The sequence below is a fragment of the Rhipicephalus microplus genome, unplaced genomic scaffold (assembly GCF_043290135.1).
Source record: "Rhipicephalus microplus isolate Deutch F79 unplaced genomic scaffold, USDA_Rmic scaffold_15, whole genome shotgun sequence".
Lineage (NCBI taxonomy): Eukaryota > Metazoa > Arthropoda > Arachnida > Ixodida > Ixodidae > Rhipicephalus > Rhipicephalus microplus.
In genome coordinates this window covers 6,033,846-6,052,033 of record NW_027464588.1, presented here as the reverse complement: position 1 = coordinate 6,052,033, position 18,188 = coordinate 6,033,846, and positions in this window count along the sequence as shown.

Below are 18,188 nucleotides of genomic sequence, written 5' to 3'. Positions count from 1 at the left end.
AAGTTTGCCAAGAAACGCTTCACAACTAAAAAGGGAAGAAAGGGAAAGTAAAAGGCGGTAAGGGGGTAAGTAGGACCTTAGGGATAACGCAAAAAAGGAAAAAATTGCAGCATATCCACGGAGTGATTGATGGAGAGTGGGGCGAAGCATCCGTCTATCCATTCGTTCTTGCTTCCGTCCGTTCATGCGTTTATGTGTGTGACTGTCCGTGCGACCATTCGCCCATCCATGCGTGCGTCTGTTCGTGCGTCCGTACGCCCATCTGTGCTTCCGTCCATGCGTTCGTCCATGCATCTGCCCCTGCGTCCGTCCATGCATCCCTCCGTCAGTGCAGCCATCAGCGAGTCCGTCCATGCATCTGTCTGTGTGTCCATTCGTCCATCTATTCAACACTCCAAGTACCACCATCTCGTATCTCTTCATCATATATTCCGGATATGCACCGTCATCCAGCAGACATTCCAAGGACTAAGCGAGAGGTGGCACACGCACAATTTCTTACGGCTTGCGCTTCCGCTCCGTGTCTACTTCCCACCTTTAACTACCTCGAGTTCATGGTATATACTAGTTCACTGTAGTCATGGCAATGCGGCCCAACGCTCGCTAAACCTTTCTAAAACCAAGGAGGTTCTGCCCAGCGAGTATAACGTAGCAACTCTTTCTTGTCAGATAGTGCTGAACGTACACGCCAATGGCTGCTAAGGGGAAATGAGAGACAGGAGAATTCGGCTTTTAGTTAACGCGCACGCTGTGAATTTTTTATTGTTTAACTACGCTCAGAATAAATTTTTCACCGGCAACACCTTGGAGGTCAAAATGTAAGACTGTTTACACACTACGACTAGTACTACGAGGGACAAATGAGTGTCTCTATAAGGAGCTTCGCCCTAAAAAAGGAGTAGACGCAGAGAACTTCCCGGGTTGGTCATGACCTTAATGATTCGTGGCAGGAGTGGTTTTAGAAGCGAGGAAACAGGAAAAAAGCAGTGGTTGAAAGGTTCTAGAAATAAAAACTTCGTAGTTGTATATAGACACAAGCATATCTATATGCTTGTGTCTATATGTGTCTATATGTATATGCTTTTTTCTATATCTACATGCGGATGTCTATATCTATATGGGATCGCCTCAAAGAAGAGTGGCGCCATCATTGCAGTGCGTCGGGCAGAGGACTTTGCACCCGTATGTCGAAAGACGCGTCATTGTTATTCCAGAAGATACGCATTGCCAATCGAGATCACAGTCCTTCCACTGTAATGAGGGCATGGCAAGAGGAGGTCGTTGAACGATACCAACGTATTATGCGCGCTTCTTCACTCTCGGCTGCAGCCTGGCGCTTCACACGTGCACCATGTGCGCACCCTGGGGTGCTAAGGTATGCACGAAGAGCTCTGCTTTGTCCACCAGGCTCACCTGCCCACTCGCTGAACTCTCCCACCCCAGCTGCTGCGGGTACGCGCGACTTTCAGGAATTCACTCAACACTTTCAGTCACTTGCTCAATCTGGTGCTAATGTCTGTTACCCAGGATTTGTTTCTTCGCATCCTCTGCTAAAAGATTTACCTCATAATTCCAACATGTCAAATGACATCCGGCTATCACCATCATTCGATGACGGTGATAAAACTCTGCAGGGCCTGACGGACTCCCTGCAGAGTTTTATGTACAGTTCTGGCCCATCATTAGTCCAACTATGTCACGCGTCATTCGCAAGTGTTTCCAAGATATTACACTTCCAACCTTTTTCCGCAAAGGCCTTATAACACTAGTTCCCAGGAAAGACCCATTGTCCACGTAACCAGACGATTGGCGTCCTATTACCCTGCTCAATGTAGATTACAAGCTCTTGGCTAACATTTTGGTGCGCCGAATAAGTCCATTTCTTGCAACATTATACGCTCCCCACCAGGTCTGTTCTGTTCCGGTCCGAGAAATACACACCCATACGTGGTTAACGCGTGACATCATTCAATACACCATTAGCCAATGTGCGCAAGAACTGTTGGTTTCATTAGATCAAGAGAAAGCTTTTGATTTCATAGAACATGGCTTCATACTAAATGTTTTACATGCATTCGGATTCCCGGATAAGTTCATTGACCTCATCCACGCGATGTATACTAATTTAGAAAGTACCCTTTATTTAGTTTCCCGTGAGAGTCACGCATTTAGAGTCACGCGTGGGGTCCGTCAAGGGTGTCCCCTCTCCCCAGTGTTAATTATCCTTGCATTAGAGCCCTTCTTAAGGGCCGTTGAACATCACCCGCAGATTCGTGGCTTACCTCTACCCGGTAACACTCAAGTAAAGGTGGCTGCATATGCAGATGATATTACTCTATATGTACATAATGAACAGTCGCTGCAGCATTCTCTTGATACATTCCATGACTTCGGTATTATCTCCGGTGCAAGATTAAACTTTTTTAAAAGCCAGTATTTTTTCATTGGCAACCCCAGCAGTCGTATCAACATCACGTCGCCTTTACAGTGGTCTCCTGAGATATCTATACCCGGAGTTACTTTCACTGTATTTGGTATACAGGATAGCATCTGGTTATCTGTTCTACAAACTCTTCTAAATGATATCAAAGCAGCCAGGTACTTCGAATTCCCCCTCTTGGAACGCCAATACTTAACTCAAACGGTGTACCTATGAAAATTTTGGTGCCTTGGCAATTCTGTTAAACCACCACTCCACGTCTGCAGGAAAGTGCAAAGCTGCATCAGTTCATTTTTTTGGTCTGCTGGCACAGAATTATTATCGCGTCCAGCGCTAGCTCATCCGCGAGATCAAGGCGGTTTCGCATTCCCCGACGTTTCCGTCATGGCTTCTACATTGTGCCTCCGCACTCTATTGCGAATACTAAGCAATGATGACATGCCCACCCAGACACTGGCTCGCTACCATCTGGGGCCATCACTACGTGTCTTCTTGCCGGATACCCAAATAAACAAAGGTCCCCAATCAACTGAATTACCATCTTTGTATCGAGCCCTTCTGGCATTTTACTGACGTTTGGAAGCTACGTGCCCAGAGATAGATGTGACCGATTATAAAGTGGTGGCCACAATGGCCGCCCTTCTACGGCCCTTGGTGCCCCAGCATCGTCAATCTGTATTGAACCGCGCTTGAAAACCAATAACTGCCGCAGTGTTGCCAGGGCATGTCAGAGACTTTGTCTGGAGGTTGGGATGGGGCTTGCTCCCCACGCGAGATCGGTTGCAGCGATGGCAGGTGGTTAGCACTTCCACTTGCCCCAACTGCGTCATGGTAGAGACCAATCGACATGCGACGTTTGAATATATGGTTTCCCGCCTTTTCTTGCGTGCGAACTTTCGTGTCCGAACTTTCGGGTGTGCGAACTTTCGTGTCCAACGGCCGATTTCCGCGTAGCCGCTTCGCCGCTCTCTTGCTAGTTGTGGGGCTGTTCAGCCTTTGAAGAAACCGATGTGAGGCCGTAACTGCCAATTGCCGCCGGCGTGCCTTGTGGCCGATACTGGGGAGAATGAGACGACAGACCCTCGCGTTCCTTTCCGTGAAGCTTTTCTTCCTCTGGGAGCAAGAGTTTCTGCGGCATTGGTCGTGTCCTTTCGTCAAGGTGGAACACGAAAGGATACAACTCATTTTTCGACCGACTTGGTGCTAAGCAGCGCCCGTTGAGTTGTTATATATGACTTCATTTGTTACAAATTGTGTTTCATTTAGATCTATTGTATTGTTATACCCTTGTATCATGATATAACATTGAATTCTTGTGTACATGTATGCCAACATAATCATATATATTGGAGCAAATGTCTTCACTGTAACGTAGTGATGTTAGTCTTGAAATATAGATGTGCCCAAGTGTATATGCCCTGGTACTGGAATTATATGAAGCCTTCGTGTTCTGTTCATGCTGTACATAAATTTTTTTCTAAACAGAGTTGCATTTTTGACGATTACAATGGAGAAGTTTACCCCTACAACCTCTGCCACTGCCACACTTGTTTTCTGTTTCCACAAAATAGTGAGAGCTCTGCATCTACAGGAGCAGCTTCCACATTCATCAACCTGTAATACTTCCAACGAAACTACCCCATCCATGTCCCCTGTGTATTCCTACTTGAAATACTTAAATAGATATACTTTTTTCGATTCTATAGTCGAACGCATGTTTTTAGCGTTTATGTTTTGATACACGCGAACTAATTTAGTGTCAGTGCTGGCATAACAGACCACAGATAATTACTCATTTGTTTCGTACACCAGACAAGTTATCACAAGAAGTTATCATCATGCAGGCCTTTTTCAAGATATCGCACAGGCAGGAATTTTATAACCACAGTATGGAATGATGGATAGAAATGCTACACGAAATACCTACTTACACGAAACTAAATCTAGCAAAAGTAGTGGTTTTCAGTGAGAGCAATGAACATCGCATTGTAGAACGAAATGGTTAAACTATTTATTTGGTTGGTTTGTTCATATATTTATCCACCCTATACAGTCTTCTCAATTATGACCACATAATTATTCATGTGAAATACATTCACCATACAGTTCACTATCAAAAGCTTTCGATGATTGTATCAGTAATTTAATGAGCGAAAATAGGTACGTTACCTGCAAGAGGGCGATGTTTGCAAATATCATGGGTAGTTGTTCGCGAACCCGGTTCAGGTTGCCCAAGTTTGCCTGCGAGATCAATAAAGTATACCTTGTAGTATATTGCATTCGGAAACAAGGTTGAACTATTTCAAGTATAGGATATACTCTACTATAAAAGAGCCTCAAAGGGGGCCTGTGATACTATTTGAACATGTATTTATCATTAGTTCTTCTGGTGCTGTTGAACCCACCAATATCGTTGCACACACGACAACGTCAAAATCGACGCAGTTTTAATTTATTGCACGGGATAAACTACCTTTTTTCAGGCTACCACGACACACAGCGGCTATTTTTATTATGAGAAGTGACTTCATGTTATGTGGCGTGACGACAAACACGGTACTATTTTCATTAGCTTGATGCGAGAAATAGCACGCCATATTCATATGGTGGTAACTAGGCCTGCGAGTGAATGCTAAAACAGCAAAAATCTTTTTTATACTTTCTCAGAAAGAAGTCATTCCTCTTTCGAAATGATGTGTTTTCAGAACAAAGAACACAACACTTAGCCTGCGAACGATGCTATGGTACACCGGCAACTAAAAGTGGAAACTTGTACCAAGATTTTAGCGAGCCAAAAATGCAACAGGCGGTGAACGCCCGGGTTGCCGTATGGAACGCACCTTGCATGCAAACTGAGAACTGACCTTGCCCAAAGCGCGTGTGTGTATCTTACATAGTGTGACCATCGGAGCATCAGCTACTCGACGCATGTGGTTTGTAGTAAGCACACCATCACGCCCTCAAAAAAAGCGATCAAGAGGTACTGTGTGAAAGCCACCAAGAAATGACATTTTTAGAATGTCCTTATGAGACGTGCGCTGTGATTGGAAGTGGTCTTTGACGTCATCAGGTGAGTAACTTGTGAAAGAGAACGTTTCTCGTTGTCGTCTGCTAAAGTATTGAACTTTGAGGACTCATAATTTCACTTTTTGTGCACTAATTTTCACCAATATTATTGCATATGTTTCAGTAATCACGGCTACACGCGTTTCAGTGCTAAATAAGGCTGTAGTAAAAGTGTCGCGGAGCCCTTTAAGCCGTCTCAGTACATCTTCAGTCTTACGCCCGTATTCATACAGGCTCTTTGTCTTGAGCTTGACTTACCGCCACCTTCAATGCCACACAAATGCGTTTATGACAGAATACTACCGTTGGTGGCCCTGAAGGCGGCGCCAAGGCACCACTGACGCACGACAATAGGTGCAGTCTCGTGAGCCTCATATAAGTAAAAAAAGCCTACCTTCCCCCAATACCGCACCCCTAAAAAACTATAGTTTAGTCTCTGAAGCAATGCACAACAGGCCATGTGTGCTCCCACGAAGTCCCAATATGGAATACAATGTACATCCACATTTTATTATACCTCAAAGCAAACCTATGCACTCAATGTGCATCTCGCGCTTTAGAAGGAGTATTTTCTTCTTGCTGAAGCACAAGAAATTCGTTTTTGAAATATATAAATGGGAAAACTCTGATAAAAATTTCGGTAAAGCAGTATGACTACGTGTGTTTGACGGGTTCTCGTTTTTCTAATGGTAGAAAAATTTTATTAGTTCTAAGATTCGTTATACTTTTATAAAATTTAACGACTTATAAAACAAGAAAGAGCAGAACCGAGTGAATATACCATTAAAATTTGGCTTGCTGTGACATTCGGCATTCTAAATTTTAGTGAACAAGTTCAGAGTATTATATTCAGTACTTTCTATTCCCGAAAATTCAAGTGTACTTTGAAAAGTACGTTCGGTTATAATGGGTTCAAAGTGTAACGCGGGAGCAAATTCCTGTGCTTTTAAAGTGTATTTCAAAAACTTCGGTGAAAATGTTTTAGGTGTCATGTAACCCGAAAAGTTCAAATCGTGGATTACTTCAAAGTAAGCGATAAAGCTGAAAGTAGCTTGTGTCAATGAAGTTTTTGCATATCACTGTGCTCTCTGTAGATGGTGGCACACTTTCAACCAGAAGCATTTCTGCGAACTAAGTATCTGTTTTTAGCTTTCTATGCACCCACTACATGGTAGCAAGGGGATACACGTCTTAACGTCCGTGATTTTTGTCACCTGTGGCCGGCTTCAAACCACGACGTCATTATGATTATCGGGTGTTATTACACCCAGTGGCAATGTACTCCTGTACCACGCGATTTTTACAGCGCTATGCCACGTTATATTATGAAGCTTGTATACAACGCTCTTGTGTTTGTAAAGCATGCAAGTTGTTTTAACTGCATTTCCACGTAGAGGAGGTATTTGTAGCTGCATTTCCAAGCATCAACGTGGCTGTGTGGCTAAATACTTGCTTGAAAAGGAAATGGCTGGCATTCAATCCTCACTTGGTCCCGGACATGTTTATTGTTAATTCATTTCATTTGACTCTTGTGTCAATCATGGACAAGATCATAATTTTTTGCTCCCGACGAACGATACCGGCCCGGATGCAGACGCCAGCATATCTGAGAAACAAGCTTTCTAACGTTATCACAAGAAAAAGTGTGGCTCATCCACGGGAACATTGTAAAGATGTTGGGGCAGCGTTATCAAGATGTGCTCGGACTAGAATTCGCTGACGTGTAGCAAGACCACGCTGCCAGGACGACTTACTTTTGCGTCCGGATGACTCTTTCTGCAGCAAAGCTACACGTTTATTCCTCATATGCCTGGGCGCAAGCTCTAGCTCTTTGTTAAAGTGAACCTTATAAGACTACGTCATGTTTCACCCTCTCGCCTCCTCATTTCCCCTGTCATGCTCACAAGACTCCTCCACGCCCTAACTTCCCTTCCCACCTTCTTGCTATGCTATGTAATATTAAGCATGGTTAAGGAAAATTCCTGTATTCAGTATGCGCTGGAGCCGTCATTTCGACATCTTGTCTTCAATTCTGCACTACTTTCTTCAGTGTTTTTTTATGCATGCTTCATACCCTCCCCTTCAAAACAAGCAAAAACAAGTAGAGGGCAACATTGAAAGCGGGCGTGGTGGCGATAAGGAGGCCGCCATTTCGAATTGGGTTCTTCAAAGAGAAACAGGCATTCCCTCAAAACGGGAAAAAATGCGCGGGCGTGGAGTTGGAGGGGGAGAGGGGGAGATGCATCACTGAATTATGAAATATATTATGATTATGCTTAATTCATTCTCAATCTGACGGAGGCCACACGTGTAAATTGTACGTCAGAAATTGATATAAGGGCTCCACTGTCATCAGTTTTTGTTGGGCATGTACTCAGTCATATTGCATGAATTCAAGAACCCCCTTGAAAAAGTTCATAACTAAGTTATGACTGCGTATTTTCTTTCCTATTGATTGGAAGTTTGCTTTGGCACAACGCTTTAACTTAGCGGGTCATGACTTCGATGAACTCTAAAGAGATACTAAAAGAAACTATTAGGTCAATGTTTACTGTTATAAATATTGGTTCATAAACCTCGTGTGTTACTTTTGTGCCAAGGAAAGGCCGATTTTGAAATAAAATCACGTTTTAGTGGTCCGCAACAGGTTAGCGCACTTCAAATTACTTGCCTCAAAAAGTGAACTGCTCATACCAACTCACGTCACCGTTGCATTGTACAACGTTGCCCGGCTTTCTAGCAGCAGATCGAAAGCAGTGGGAGCCACAGCAGAAAATACGGCCATAGATCAACTTCCCACCATTGGCTCCAAGATTGTAGACGTTTTTTGGTTCAACTGTGACCCGCTATGTGGCACCATCTGTCCAGTTTAACTACGCGGAAATTGCATTTTTGAACCACTCGCGCCATTCCCCATAGTTACGTCTTCCAGTTCTTTTTTCCATTAATCAAACAAAAACAAAAAGCAGCAATTTATTGCGTATTTTGATGCACGGAAGGTTTTTTATTTAGTGCTGTTAAACAAATTACTAGAGAATAACTCTACGTGGTTCATCTGATTTAATCGGGATATTTTTAAGAATGTCTGGCTGCGGCGCTTGTGTTTTTGTGAATCTACCCTAATTTTACGGTAAGTAGCGCACTGTCGTTGATAAAATTGTCGTTTTAGATGCTGTCATGCATTGAGCTTTCTTTCTGGCGGAAATTGTTATGTTACTTTAGTGTCCCTTTAACTTTACAAACATAAGTTCCAGTATGCATGCCAATTTGTGTAGACGATTCTGTCTCTATTGCATTGTTTTTGCGATAAAAAGTGACTAAAGTTATGATATGTGGCGATAGTAGCATCAAAATTGAATAACTTTCAAAGCGTTACCTTTATTTTGTGCCCATTTACAGAGTGCTGAAGGGTTTCCCATTTTTATTACCTTAACGAGCACACCTGAATTAGTGAACTTTGCTTCTCTTTTAGGCCACACTGTTTCAAATAATGACTGCATCTTGTCTAGAAACTGTACTTAACTAGCTTCAGGATACCATCTTATAGACGATTCCTCTTCACATCTTCTGAAAATTGTGCGGAATAACAGTAGTGAAGCGGGGAACACGCTTATGGACAAGGCTTAAAATCCGTGAAACTGCGAGTATTAGGGTGAATCAGATACTTCAGTTAGGCGTCTTAAAGTGTGCCTAAACAAGGAACAATGGATTCGTTGTTTTATGAGATGCAAAACATCAAAAGGAGCTTATGCTATGGAAGACGCCATTGAAAATCAATAAGTTTTGTAATTTAGGTGAGGGTGTGATTAAAATTCAAACATGATACTCTACAGAGCAACTGAAAGCTACAGTCTGACAGGCACGCATGAAAACGTATATTCGAATAGTGCAAAAAAATAGACAAGCGAGGACATGGATGAGTTCTGTATTATGTGACACACTGAATACGCACCTGGGTGCTAAGCCTCGCAACCAGGGTCTGCTCCAGATTGCCGCTGAGACCCAGCAAGGGTGGAATGACCACGAATATGTGGTGCACTATCACATACACCGGCCACTCCTGCATTGTTGAAATGAGAACATATAAAGAAGGCTCAAAGAAGGTCCAAGAAACTTGTCTCAAGCTCTTATTACCATCGAAGAAGGCGTAGTCAAAAAACAGAATGCGGTGGTCGCCAACACTAATAACAGTCCGAACCGCTTCCTCTCTCAATCCTTTACATTTTATCGCAGAGGAGCTTAACTAAACAAGCGCCTCTTAAGCTTTCCTGCGAGCAATCAAACGAGATTGGTATCATTTAGTGCAGCTTGAAAATTTGTAGAAATTTTCGGTTGTGCTCAGTAAGACCCAACTCCCAGTGTCATACTAGAACTTGAGCGACCACCTCATGCTGCATTGCGTGTATAAGCAAAAGCTATATATTTTTATTTTCGGTATGGGTAAAATGTGTTTTACTAACCATTCGACCAGTACACGTAAGGATAGCATATGTGGTCACTTTTTACATTAAAAACAGATTTCGGTTGTACCATACATCAAAACAAAGCTTTAATTAGAACTTTTAAAACAATGCGAATGGTTTTTATCAGTTCAATTTGGCGGAACTCCATTTAAAAAGACCTAATGATGGTTTATATTGGATAGCTACTGAACCAAATAAGTCCGCCTATTTTTAGAAGGTGGTTGCTTTTGGTCAGCCACTTTGTATATATAAAATACGTGGCCGTCAAAAACAATAACCACAATCTGTTTAGTCGTGCTTTAGGAGGCAAAAAGTTCGCTGCGATTTTCCTACTAAATTCATAAGTTGCAACTAGAACCATTCACTTTGAAAGACGAGGTAATACAATTACTGCGAATGAAGGATACTGGAACTACGCAATACAACAGTTTATATTCCGCACTACTACCACAGGTCGTGCAGTGCAGTTTTAAAGAGGCGAGGGGGAACATTTGTCAATTTGAAGGTTTCGAAGCTTGACATTATGCGAATAATCAAATCAGGGTATGTGATTAGGACTGCGACGGGGAATATCTTACACGTTACTTTTTTTTTGCCGAAATACTTGAAGGAATTGTCGGAAGTGTCGGAAGTGTGTCGGAAGTGTTGGAAGGAAGTGTCGTAAATACGGGTTGCTCTCTTTTTTATGGAATAAAGTTTTGGTACGCTCCATTGCGCTAATCCTGCAGTGAAGGCACGTCAAGCATGTAATAAGGCCTTATTTTTTAGCAAGTTTCTTCTGTGGAAAATGGTATGGCGCTGGCAATGTGTGATATAAGCAACTTATTGGGTTTAACCACCAGCCCTCTGAAAGTTGAGTACTGCTCGAATGTTATGATGAAACTGCAACAAATTTGTGAACGAATCTAAAAATGATGTAGTACCTCAAGTCAGTAGTCGCATATATAGCATCATAAAAGTGCGTACAGGAGAGACACAGGAACGCTGCATTCCATTACTCACTTAAAAGGGTGTTTGCAGAGTCTGCCTCATACGTTTGTTCAATTATGAATACACAGGTATTTTAAACTATTGGCAAGTGAAGACACCTGACGTTGCATTTCAGGAACTGCCTACTTCCCGTCTTCAACTCAGGCCAGCCCTTGGGCGAAGGAAGTCTCCGCATAATATCCAAGTTCCTAACCCATTGTAATGCACGTTGTCGTTTGGATTTTGCCAACGAAGAGGGAGGGGGGGCGAGTGCGATGAAAATTGACTATCACACTAAATGGTCAACCCTAGCCACGCCCACAATAGGATTTCTAGATTTATCGGTTTTACCACAAATGTGTTTTTGCCGAGGTGCACCACAACTCTGCTGACCTATTTCCGTCATTGATATCGCGCAGAATATATCCTCACCAATGGCAAACTTCTCCCCGGGTTTCGAACATACAACCTCCCAATGCACAGCGGGCGGCACAAAACCATGGATCGTACGTTGTCCAGCTTTTCATATACATGATAGTCCGTTCAGCGCGTTCACAACTGTAGCGAAATGGCACGAAAGACGTGCACTGGGCACGCGGTAAAGGTCGTCGTCCTGTGTCTGAAGATGCGCGCGCGTCTAAAAATGCGTGTTGCTCATGCACGCCCACTAATCTCGCGACTAAGGCGCTATGTACCTCTTGCACTTCCACGGCAAGATTGCTTTTAGGTTGCAGTAGTTAAGGAGAGCACGAAGGTTGCCTCGCTAGCTACTCGAATTGAGTTTATCCAAAGCTGCTCACACACGAATGAGTAAGAATTCGATCCGCGACAGTTGTTACTTCGCACGCGTCCTGTGTATGCTCTTTTCGTGCGTGCTTTCTCCTCGAGCTGCTTGCCGTACTTTGCGTGACACTATAATTTCTTTCTGTAGCATATATTCCTTCTCCTTTGTGCACGAACAAATCAGAATAAACTGTAAACTCCTTCTGTTCTGACACGTTTCTCTTTCCTGATATACTGATTACCAGACAGAGAGATCAGCCATGCTTTCTCACATATTCTACTTTTATTTGTACTCTCGTTTTCTTCCTTTTTTTCTCATGGAGTGGCTCCGATTGCTGCCTCACAAAATAATCACCATTGAGAGATTGCGCCTACTTGTTTCTGTCTGTTTTTTTTCTTCATTTGTGAGTGTCTCTCTTGTTACAATAATGCATTTTAATATTTCACAACGTTTATCGAAATTTTTTATGAAGCTCTTATTTTGAGTGACTCAGTAGTTCGCTGTTACACTGCAGCCATTTTTACCTTGACCACGTCGAGCAGGATGCCAGCCAAGGTGGAGCCGAAGCCAGTCAGGATAAAGGGCACGAACACCTGAAGCGCCGTCGAGGTCCGCTGGGCGTTCATAGTTCCTTCACTAGGCCTGGCGCTCCCAATATCCGTGCGTGGCACACTTGCACGGCCGATAAGGGCAGTGCCAACGCAGGCGTCAATCAAGAGGGGTGCACCCGCCTCGGACGGACAAGGATCCGGTGTTGGTGAAAGCATGAACGACGCCTGGCCAATCTCACGAACAGGCAACGACAAGCTTACGTCGTCGTTGCGAGGGTCCTGACGGCCTTCCTCCGAGGATACCATGGTGGATGGCCGCATCGAAGCTGCAGTGCGTAAGCGTTGCAAAAACTGTAATCTGCTGCCTTCATTTTACGCAATCTGCCGCTTTGTGGAGACATCATGGGACTAGGTTCTAAAACGTGTAGGACTTGGTTTAGTTGCTTGCGGGTAGGAGCGTGTAGGCGATGTGCTAAAGATATTAAGACATTCCGAATTGTGCCTAAAATAGACCTTCTTCAAAATTGTAAAGTTTGCTTTCCTGCTATGTGGCTTGAGCGAATATTGGTGGCTTGTCAGTCCGTCCGAATAGCTTGTTTAAGCGGGTCTCGCGTACGCAATAATAAGAAAAATGTTGAGTCGCCTCTCAAAATTAAGCACTCAAGATATACAAGACCGAGCACGTTCAACTAGGACTCAGGTGTGCGCTCGAAGGGGGCAGAAGGGACGGCGGCACCCCCTAGGGGCGCAAGATCTGCTCCTTACATTGACTCGGAAGCGGGGCAGCCTGCTAGCCACACAAGAGAGAGATCGTAAAATTGGGCCCCAATATTTACCTAATAGAGAGGGTAGTGGGCGCAGCAATGGACCCCCGCCTCCCTGACTACGAGCGCTACGCATGCCCATGACTGAAATCTAGGACCACGTCTGCGAATGAAGCACGACAGGCACCACCATTACTAACTGAAAAGAAAAGCAGTTCAGAGAAAGCGCACTTGCGAATTATGAAAAAGATCCAGTGGGTCTTTAGGTTGTACATCAGAAACGATTTGAAATGCAGGCGCAAAGTAACACACGAGTAACACCAGCGCTTACTATGCCATCTGGTTTGCCATCTCGTGTCTTATATTTAGTTTGCGATGCTCGCGCTGCATTTCCTTTCAGTTATAGGATGGTCAAACGCTGTCAAGTCTAAACACCGACGTACCGCCACCAGTTTAATGAACTCTCGCTCAAGCGTCAATGTCAGCAGTAGTTAGCGTCTCAGGCAATCTATCTGTTTTCAACCACGTGATAGAAACAAGGAGGCCTCAAAGTGCAATATGGTGGTGGGCTAAGCGGCTTTATAAAAAAAACAGTATTATGTATGAGCTCAAAAACAACATGAATAGAAAGGGAAAGCCTATAGAAATTCGCTTTTGGTTAATCTGTCGTAGTAACACCATGTGAAAAGTTTTAGAGCACATGCTTGATTTTGTGTTCTTTCTTGAAGGAATAACCTGTCATTTTCTTTCAGTTCATGCTGTTTTTCTGTTCATGTTATCAAAAAGTGCCACGAGGTTTTCCTTTCTTATGAGTGCGGTCAGAAAAGAGGTCATCATCTGCTCCCCATAGTTGGGACTGGATTGTTATTCTAAATGTGTAACTTCATGGAGTAGTCTAAGACGCACACTTTCGAAAACACACAGTCGTGGTAATTCACGAAGCTATAGCGTAGGATGCGTTCACTCGTCCACGATTCCCGGTGGTCAGGAATTGCGTCCACAATAAAAGAGCGTGCTTCTTCGATAGCGAAATGTTTCGTAAGGTGTAAGGATTGGAAAAAGCGATGTTTGTGATGTAGTTTTTTTTTCATGAGTGAGCAGTTCATTGTGATTCTGAAACGCCGTGTATACGGGAAGAGAGGGAGATATAAAAATTTTTCTCAAGGAACGCGCGCTAACAATAATGCTGTCTTATTCCACTTCATTGAGATAAAAATTTGCTCTTTCGCCTACGCAATTTGCCAATGTAATGGTGAACAGTATACTTATGTTGTTGGTACAAAGAAAATACGTTAAATTGGGCGTAATTGCTCAAGATTAGCTTACCCCCCTTTTACCTACTTCTCGTGATCCTGGCAAGTTTGATCAAATAAAAACTTACTGGCGTAAGCTTGTCAATTTATGGAGAGCGCAGTTTTATAGCAAAAGACTGTAACTCAGACTATAGTACAATAGTAAGTGCCACAGAAAGTTCACGAGTGACATTCGTTTTTTCTACCCTCACGCACGCACGTGCGTACCCAGGGCCACACATACCCACACATGCGCACAAACTAAAACACATTCACACTTAACACATACATATACATACGACACACACACACACTTCTTCGGAATCAATAAATTATAATTTACATGCAAGGCCGTATCAGCCAGTTATTATTGCCGAATATCAGTCACATAATCCACCTTCTTCATTAGCTGTGCTGCCTTCTGGCGTTTTGGTAGGGCATTTCCAGAAGTAAAACCTCTTAAACTAATGTTTAACGACATTTCAAAAAAAGTCCGATTCACAATTGTAGAATTACGACGAAGAGGGATGCATAGGTTTTCATTTACGTAATGTAGAAGCGTTACGTCCCGTAGCACAAGTGAACAACAAAATTGTAGGACTCAACAAGACTATCCTTTGTTCGCTGAACATCGTAGGTGCGCGCTTACTTTTCCTAAGCTAGTTATGAGCAAGCGCAAAACATGTGTTTAACGGTAGTGGTTCCCAAAAGCCACGTGAATATATTGTGAAAGATTACTGCCAGCAGCCTATCTAAAGCCACGCGAATTTGCTGTGTAGAGTGAGATTTCGATAACGGCGTTTGCAGTTGTGGCGAACAGTGCATTTCCTGGGAAGAGTTCAAATGTATGAGCTTATTACCATTTTTACCCAGTTTTGAATCGTGAAAGCGGAAGACGTAAGCACGCAAAGCCTGACCGTTACCTCGGTTGGGTTTACTCGGTTGAGTTTACTTGTTCATGGTACCACTACCAAGCGGAGAGTACAGCATGTGTCAGTGTAGTCGTGCGTTTAAAAATACTGACCGGTAAGTGCTGTCCTGTAGCATGGTTCATAAGGGGGATCAAAGTTAAATGAGATTTCGAGTGATATTTTATTACTTGTGAAATCGTAAACGTTACAGATCATATTTCCTCGCCTCTTTACTAAGGTATGAACATAGCATAAAAAGTGACTGCTTCGAGAGACTTGCAGGGAGGGTAATACGGTGTCTCTGATCCGGCAAAAAATGACCATTGTTCAGCCCCTAATGCCCAGGACTTGAGTGTCAGTAAGACAAAATATAATCACCTTTTTAAAGCAATGGCTGAGCCTCTTCTGGACAAGAACGCTCCTTGTGACGATGCGGGAACGGAACACAGGTGCTGGCACGGACGCAGTCTTCTTCTTCTGCGTCTGCTTCCTCGTGTAACGCGTGTCTTTATCATGATTTGTTCTTCAAGTTTTAGTGCATCCATCACAGCACGTGCTCTTCTTCTGCAAAAAAAAAAATTGCTCATCTTAGACAGAGTGGCGCAACACTGGTTAACAGCACAGGTGGTGAACTGGTCGTAGATTGGAGCAGTAAATTCAATATGTCTGTTTATTCAGTTTGACACCACATAATTTACCCAACATTGTTATTTTATCACCCTGTGAACAAGTCGAAGGAAACGTTCCGTTCGGACAAGATTAAGTTGAACTAGACAATCGAGAGGCGAGGTGTGGATTCATGAATGTTACAGCTTTTGTGCGCCACACGGCAAACTATACTTACATTGCTCTACGAAATGTGATTATGCTTTTCTCTTTTCTTTGGCTCTCTTTTGTGTGTTTATGTGCTTGTAAGGTCTGATGATGATGATGCTGATCTTAGATGAATGGCAATCACCGACAAAGGGGAATAGGCCAAGAACCGGGTGGCAAGATACAAAATTAAACTAAAAACATTGTGAAAACTTACTTCAGAGGTAAAATTGCAAAAAAAACTTTCTCACTGCATTTTTTCCTTTGTCTCTGTATTTTTTTCACTCATCAATCCTTCTCTGTTTTCGCTTTTTAGGCTCTCCTTTCAATAATTTATTTTGCTCTCTTTTTGCTTCTCAGACACTCGTCTTCTAACTGTTGAGCTATTTCTTCTATTTGTTTTTCTTTCTTCCTCACTTTTCCTCACTTTTTTTCTTTTTTCTGACCTTCAGACTCTCGACTTCTATCTTTGTCTTCATAGCTTTTTATTATTTGAAATATTTTCTCTTCTACTTGTTTTCGCACTCTAACTCTCTATTTTTTGCATCTGTACCCGTCCTTGCCTTCTCCTCTCATCCCTATTGTCACTTTTCTTTCCTACCCGTTCGCCGTGCTCTAATGTTGACCGTGAGATCGAGTGGAGTCACCGCCTGGCGGCAACTGTCTGAAGGGCGCAGTTATCACCATTTTCATTTATTCAGAAAAAGTGCAATAGGACCACCTTTCCAAGAACTGGGCTTGAAATTATCAAAACTTGCTCTTTTTTTTCTTTTGGAGCCTCTACATTCGGGTACAGCCAAGGGGATGTTTTATTCGCCATTCAGGAATACATCACTGCGATTAAACGATTTTATTGCTAAATAGGGGGCTCACTACATATTTTTTGAATTCGCAATTGGCACTTGAAATCATAACTAAATAACTAGCGTTTCCAGGAATGAAGCAATGCGGAAAGTATTGGGCGAATTTACCTTATAATCGGCCAATATCCTCCATTGGGTACGAGTGATGAGCAAAGGAAAACAACAACAACAAGAAGAAGTTTAAATTGCTCCGTGCGTCGTCTGCTAGCCATGTCGTGTTTCCATGTGTGCGTACGTTATGCATTCTCAAAGGGTGATTTGTCCAGTCATGTTAGTGCGAGTGTAACTGCTTGATTGTATGACTTTAAGAACGTATGAAATAATATGGCCTTCTTCGGCTGCTAATACATAGATCGATGATTGATAAGTGGGCTCGAACGTCACAAAACCACCATATGATTAGGAGAGACGCCGTAGTGGAGGGCTCCGGAAATTTCGACCCCCAGGGTTCTTGCTAATGCATTGTAATTAGATCAGCGAGTGCAACTTTCCACAGTGCTCTTGATTGTCATCATGCCGTCCATTTACTGAAGTTATGTCAGAATAGGTGCCACTTTCTACTTCAAGCACATTTCAAAATGCTCCTGACATCCTCTCAAACATTTGTACTAATAAATGGCGTGTGCATGCAGTGTTTCAGGGTCTTGCTTCAAAAGAAAAACGAGGCTCCAGGCTACACTTCTGCATGTTCTTTGCAGGTGCACAACTACAGCACTGTAGTTTATCGAATATGCGAGGTGCCTTGGATAAGCCTATATGTCCGTGGTGCCCCTACACAGAAATATTACAATCACAAAAACTGGGGCCCTTTTGTACTTTCACTGTTCTTAAAACGAAGTTACCATAAGCAACCATGTGCTTACCCTTACGAATGCTTTAAAAAGCCTAAACAATCAAATTTAATTCAAACGGCATTACTTACATTTACTATGGCAAAATTTCGCTGAAAAACTCATCTTTCTTTACATTGTCTTGAGCGTTTGTGTGGCAATGTTATCGTCCGACGGAAGGCAGTGGTGATTTTTTTTTTGAAAAAAAAGGCCTTGTCCCATAAAATAAGAAGTGTTTTGATGTAGCACTATTATGCAGGTATTATGCATCGATGAAAGCTTTCTGCTGAATACTTATGGGGTTTTTATATCGACTGGTGCACGAACGCGTGCGTATACGTGGTAAAAGCAGTGCGGCGCAAAACACTGTCAGCCACTAATCTTTGCAGGACAGACTAATCGACTGTATCACATATGATGGTGTACAAAATGAGGAAAAATT